Consider the following 7,603-nt stretch of genomic DNA (forward strand, 5'->3'; position numbering starts at 1 on the left):
CTTGGTTTGCCGTTTTCATTTCTCATGGGTTACATTTCTCGGGTGTCATAGTCATTTTGGTACTTGGCCTTTACATGTGCTTCCATAACTTTAGCCATCCCTATTGTGAACAGCTTGTGTTATTTCAACACAAAGAATAACTGTGGTTTTTCACATTAGTTTTGAACTTGTATATATATTGAAGGAAATGAAAACCATTTACATTTTTCAAAATGTTTGATATATGTTATAACGACCGTAGAACATGGATATAACAGACCTCTACTGACAGAATGTTAGATTGTAGATTGTTATATGTTGTTTGGTATACTTTACAAGTCATCTGACACATTGACAATCTCAGGAAATTCATATTTATTTTACAGACAAGACTATTAGTCTAATTACAGGTGAGAATACATTGTGTTCATGATCTGGAGATTAACTTGTTTAATCTGAGAGGTGGGTCCAAATCCCAGATGGCAAGAAAGATCTACAATCTGTACTGCCTTTTATCTTGTTTTGATAACTATCAGACAAATTCAAGAACAAATTCTATATTTTAAAGAATTTGTGAATATGCAATGACAAATAATGAAATAAATACGGTTCAAATCACCAAATATGCAAGGGAATCACAATGTTCATTCAAATATGTCTCGAATTATTTGAGTTTGTCGATTGTCAGAAATGAGTTTCCTGTTTAGAGTTTGTAGTATTCATACCTTTATATGATAATACACAGATAGATCCGGCATTTCCCAATAGGTCGTCGTACTGTTCAATCTCTCCATGTTTCTTCTATTCATGTTCTACTGAACGTTGTTCCAGCTAGACTGGACGTTGTTATCATTGTTTGTTGTTTACTGTGCTTTTTGCACAAAACTTCTCTTCTGTCCACTCTGTGCACAAGGGACAGTATCAAAATAAAAATGGCAATTTTCAGGAACAAGGTCATCCCACGACCTTGACCTACAATGTCTTCCTAACACTAGAGCATTAAATAAATATGACATCTAAAAATAGCAATTCTTGCCCTAATTATACATTTATTGATAAATGAATTTTAGTTTGCTTTTTTCAAATCATACGAGATACAATCTTTGTCCAGAGTGGTGAGTAAATTGTCATGTCTTTCTCCCTGAATCTGGTAAATAGACTTTTAGACATGAATCTAGGTTGACTCCGCTCTAGGGCTCTCTAGTACTCCATTTACAGATTGTTATATTTGTATGTGCCGTCAGAGATCAAGTGGTTTTGACTTTGTATCAGTTGAAAGTATCAGAATGAAAGTAAATTTCACGCGATGATAGTTACAAGGAAATATTGTACCCTGTAGTTTTGTGTGAATTATCTTTAATATACACAAGAGGATATGGAATGTCATGTACATTATTGATCTTACACAAGGTGCTTAATCTTTCCAGTCCGTACTTGGAAGCATATCATTTGTTTTCTCTGGAAGGGAGAACAATGTTAGTTTTTTTAGGAATCTGAGGCCAGTGGATGGTGTATTGTTTAAAGAATTTGCTCTTGACACTGATGACCTGGTTTGAATCCCGACATGGTTCCAGTGTGTCGAGTATATATCCGGTGTTTAACATGTTTGAAACTGGTCACACTGTTACTGATAATAATTAAATACAGCCTTGTTTGAATTGCCTGAGATGACCTTGAATGTAGGTCAAGGTCATTAGTTCTGTATCATGTTGTGTACAAAGCGTATCATCATTGGTAGTGTCACGATACATCTTCCTATGTACTGATACGTATCGTGATACATCTTCTTTGTGTAACATTGGTATTAGATATGACTTTGATGATGCTTCTACTAGGTTTTGTTAAACTCAGTATAGCAGTGTAACGAATAATACTGAGCCTAAGTTTACTTAGACTGGTATTCTGGAGAATTTTCTAAGAATTCTGTTTCCTATGACATTTTCATTTCATTGGGTAAGAAGTAAAATTGTTTGAATTATTATAAGAAAATGATTTCCTTGACCTACTTTATGATGTTTTCTTGATGCTTATGTCTTTTAATATATATATTTTAACAATATTTCATGGTTATTGTCTCCATTTGATTATGAATGATAAGTATGCATAATACCAAATGTCCTTCTTGAGCTTCCAACATGAACCCGGAAATGTGCATTGAAAATAATGTGTATTTAATGTTTATATGGCATTTTCAATTTAATGGATGTTGTTGACACAAACATATTTCTTCATCAACTACAGTACATGATTATGTGAGATTGTGGATCTTTGTCTTCAAGGCAGTATCTGTATGAAAGCCATAGAGCTATAATTATACATTTTTAGTTACAACCTTGATTGTTAAAATTAGAATCTTGAATTTTCAAAAAAGTGAAATTGCACCTAAATGTCTTTCATGGATTAGGCCGGAACAGTGTACAATTTTATGTTTTTGGTTAAAAAGCCAGGAGTTCAGGAAAAAGCAAAAATACATTTTAACAATGTTAACAGGTTCTGTTAAAAGACAACTCAAAGAGGTGGGGTTTTTAAAAGAGAACTCTTGAAGAGTTCAGTTTGAGGAAGTTTTGTCAGCTCAACAGAAAGAGGTAAATAGATGTGACTGGTCTAGTCAAGGAAATTTCTTTGATTTCATGTTTGTCCTCTGTTGTGCATCCTCCCCAGTATATCTGACCTATGTCTCTCCTCTGTGGTGAGTCTGTCCTTATATCTGTCCTCTCTAGTGTGTCTGTCCTCAGGGGCATGTCCTCTCTGATGGGTCCTGTTCCACGTCTGTCTTCTGTTTTGTGTCCTATCCGATGTCTGTCATATGTCAGGCCTAAGCGTTGTCTTGTCTGATGTCTACCCTGTATTGTGTGTCTGTCCACCCTGATGTGTCTGTCCTTTGACTACCTGGTGTGTCTGTCCTTTGTCCCCTCTGGCGTGTCTGTCCTTTGTCCTCTCTGGTGTCTGTCCTCCCTGGTGTGTATGTCCTTTGTCCTCTCTGGTGTCTGTCCTTTGTCCTCCCTGATGTGTCTGTCCTTTGTCCTCTCTAGTTTGTCTGTACTTTGTCTGTCCTCCCTGATGTGTCTGTCCTTTGTCCTCTCTGATGTGTCTGTCCTTTGTCTGTACTGCATCTGTCCCCTGTAGTGTGTCCTGTCCGATGTGTCCTTTCCAGTACCCTATGTCTGTCCTCTCTGATGTGTCTGTCCTTTGTCCTCTCTGATGTCTGTCCTACATCTGTCCCCTGTAGGGTGTCCTGTCCGATGTGTCCTTTCCAGTACCCTATGTCTGTCCTCTGTGATGTGCCTCTTGTTTACCTGTTAATGGTGCTATAAACCCGTATGAATCCGGACGATTTAAGCAATGCACAAACTTAACTGACCCCAAATCACATGAATCCTTAAAGGTCAGTGCATGTCTTCCATTCCTCTACTTAGTACCCCAGTAGAATGAAATGGATGTTTAGCATAGCAAAGAAAATTCAGTTTCTATTGGGCCAGAGAGGTCCAGATATCAATTGCTGTGCAGAGTTATGTCCCTTCAACATGACATGATCAGGTTCTCATGTGTTCTGATCCTAGATTTGACTTGGTTTAGTTTCTCGGCAGCTTGCTGTGTGTGGATTTTGTTGTAACAGCAACCAATAATTCAGATCTTCCTCATACATGAAACAGTTTTTACACAATGATAAATAACCCATCAAACTGACATCAGTTCGTTGGAGGGGCGGTGGGGTAGCCTAGTGGTTAAAGCGTTGGCTTGTCACGTTGAAGACCCGGGTTCGAATCCCCACATCGGGTACAATGTTTGAAGCCCATTTCTGGTGTCCCCTGCCGTGATGTTGCTGGAATATTGCTAAAAGCGGCGTAAAACCAAACTCAGTCAGTCAGTCAGTTCGTTGAAAAACTGTATGTCCAGATCCTGTCTGTTACTCCTGTACAGGGTGGTGGGGTAGCCTAGTGGTTAAAGCGTTCGTTCACTCGTCACGCTGAAGACCCAGGTTCGATTCCCCACATGGGCACAATATGTGAAGACCATATCTGGTGTTCCTCGCCGGAATATTGCTGGAATATTGCTAAAGGCGGCATAAAACCCAACTCACTCACTCACTACTCCAGTACTTTGCCTCAGGTCAACTGAACTACTTTAGTATACTGATATACAAAAGAAAGTACACACTTTGTGGTTCGGGATCATTTTATCATATGAACTTAATAACATGACAATACATTGTAAGATTTCCTTCCCAACTCGTCTCACTACCCGACAACACGCATGTTATTAGATGACTGAAGTTATGATCCATTTAATCCTCAGTTGCTGAAATAGATCTGTAGTCATCCAAAATATTCATCCTTCATGTCAGTAGCATCTGTTTACAGTTGATTTCCACAGATGCCTTGAACAGTTTGTTCAAAAAATGAAGTTGTAAAATGAAACACTCTCCTCATTTTACAGTTTTAATGAAAATGTAATAAGTAACTGTGGCCTTTGCTGTAGGTTTCAAACCAGCATTTGAGCTTTGTACGATTCTGCACGCAAGTCAAATATCGACATTTTGCTGTTTTTATGTTGTTTGGTGTAACATCGTTGCTTCCATTTCATTTGAGTTGTTTATGTGCATGTGGCTTAATTATCCTGTTGAGAGTAGTTAGCCATAGGCGGAAAATCTGTTTGTCTTCTATTTCTGTCTCAGTGGCCATTTAGAAATTGGTGGAGGGAAAAAGCTGCAATCTATGGTGAGACATGATGCATTTCTTGTTTTTCTTTTTAACAGGACTGAAATTTAAAATTGAACCAGGCTTGATGTACATAGAAAATAAGACTGGCCAGTGTGTGTAGTGAAGATTTAATTCCAGCCAAGTTTGAATTCCACCAACATAATCCTACCCAAATGATTCTGGTAGGCACACAGTGACTGTCTCAGAACCACCCATTACTAAATGTACACCATATGGATCAAGATCGAAATGGGGTACCAGGTTATACAAACTTAATACATACTGAATGTATGTCTTCCTTCAAAATTTTCCATTCTATGAAATTTTATATAAAACTTATTGCTCTTTCTCGCAAGCCGTTGTGTTAATTATTTATGGATAAGCATGATCTGGAATATGAAAAAGTTAAAAGACAAAATTGTACAAGATTATATTGAATATCTTTGTTTGAACTTATGCTGTTATATGTGTGGTATTGTAAATTTGTCTTGACAAAAGAACTTATTTTCTTCAAAATTCCTATCTACCTTTCTTATAGCAAAAAATTATTTCACTGAAACTGTAAAATTAGTGTAGCAGAAGTTACCAATTTACAAAATTACAGGTGGATGTAAAATATAGATAAAACCCTTAATCCTGACATGTTGATATGTGATTAATGAAATGGATTCTTTCAGGCAATTCATAAAATAACTGACATATCTAGACATTTTGTAAATAAATACACAATGTCATTTAGAAAGTGATCAAATGTAACATATATAATATCTGAGATTACACATTCTTAGAAAAGTACAGATTCAAGACTTTTGTGGGGTTGAGTCCCATCCGTGATTCAAACCCACATCCTCTGAATCAGTACACAGTCTGTGGTCCAGACTACCAGCTCTCCGACTTCCATTCCTGTGGAAACCACGGTGGCTGAGTGGGTTAGATGGCTGACTTTGTGTGCTGGCGATCACGTGCCTGACTCTGAGGGTGTGGGTTTGAATCCCGGATGGGACTCAACACAACAAAAGTACTAGAATCTGTACTTTACTGAGGAAGTGTAATCCTAAATAAAATGTGTGTTACATTTTGTAAATAATTATTAGTGTAGGGAAGGTGAGTGTGCAGTTTAACAGGATCCTGAATAATCAGGTTCCACAATAATCAGGTTCCACTTTGAGAGTGATCTGGTTGCTCTTTGAGAGTTGTCCAATTGTTTGTAAGTAACGTGTTCAGCTAGTCCCATAATATTGTAATATTTATTGCAACGATTAATCCTTTATCATGAATGACACCTATATTTGTATGAACTATTTTAGTTTGTTATATTCATGTATTTTACGCATATATATTTGAATAAATATTATGTATTATGAATATATGTACACATTGATCACAATCTTTGACTAGTTTTTCTCCATATTACACAAACACACACGCTGAAAATATACGACTGAATAAACAAATTGATGACGTAAAGTGGTGTGTTTGATTTGTTTTCAAGTAATGTGTTTGTTGGTTTATTGTTTAACGCCGCACTCAGCAATATTCCAGCTATATGGCAGTGGTCTGTAAATAATCAAGTCTGGGCCAGACAATCCAGTGATCAAGAGCATGAGCATTGATCTACGCTATTGGGAACCGATGACATGTGTCAACCAAGTCAGAGAGTCTGACCACCCTTTCGTTAGTCCCCTGGGGCGGTGAGGTAGCCTAGTGGCTAAGCGCTCACTCCTCACTTCGAAGGCCCGGGTTCGATTCCCAACATGGGTATAAAGTCTGAAGCCCATTTCTGGTGCCCCCTGCCGTGATATCGCTGGAATATGGCAAAAAGCAGTGTAAAACCGTATTCACTCACTCGCGTTAGTCGCCTGTTACGACAAGCATGGGTTACTGAAGATCAGTTCCAACCCAGATCATCACCGTCGTGTTTAACAAAACACTTATAAACGTTTCAGGAATATTATGTTGACTTGTAATTGAAGAATTGATCCAGAAAATCCAGTGATTGATATTGTGAGCACAAGCAACCAAGTAACTGAACCAGTCAATATTATCACGTTCCCAGTGAAGTTTGAGGTGCATCTAGCATAGAATCTCTAAGAGATGTTTTGTTTTGAACTCATCTGAACGGCTGATTTTGTTCATACTGTACTGGCTAGCGACCAGTTATCGCCAACACCTGGCTGTAGCGCCTGAGAAGACAGCTTGACTTGTACTTCCGTAGTATTTCACACATTGACACATCACAAAAGCGATAGGCTACGAGAGTTAAAATCAAGCTGTCTGTGCAAGCGCTACAGTCAAATGTTGGCGATAACTGGTCGCTAGCCAGTACTGTTTTTTAAAAAGAAGTTTCAGTTAACAGTTTTTTTATGTCACTAATTTTAAACACTGAATTGTTGCTGAAAATTAAATGAGGTGTACGCATTCATGAGAGGGTCATATGATTTAACAGAGATTCCAGATTGTGTGATATTCCCGGTGTTTATTTGAGGACATGGCGAAAGAAGATATCTTGTTGAAATGAAGAAGAGTTGTCTCCCTTCCTCCAGCTAACGTCTCACTAGACCATTCGTATGTACTCTTCTGTGTATTTTGTTTATATGGATTTACCTCAATACACCCCCAAACTTTTAAAACTTATACATGATATTAAAAAGGATAAGGAATAGTTGATAACTTTATATGGACGATGCTGGGGTACACTGAGGGGTATCACAGGAAAGCGATTGACGACTGACTGAGTTTGGTTTTACGCCGCTTTTAGCAATATTCCAGCAACATCACGGCGGGGGACACCAGAAATGGGCTTCACACATTGTGCCCATGTGGGGATTCGAACCCGTGTCTTCGGCGTGACGAGCCAACGCTTTAACCATTAGGCTACCCCACTGCCCCGCGATTGACGAATGTACACATTGTCTTAGTTGAGT

Source organism: Haliotis rubra, unplaced genomic scaffold (genome assembly GCF_003918875.1).
Source record: "Haliotis rubra isolate DU_JTF1 unplaced genomic scaffold, ASM391887v1 Scf1112, whole genome shotgun sequence".
NCBI classification, from domain to species: Eukaryota; Metazoa; Mollusca; class Gastropoda; order Lepetellida; family Haliotidae; genus Haliotis; species Haliotis rubra.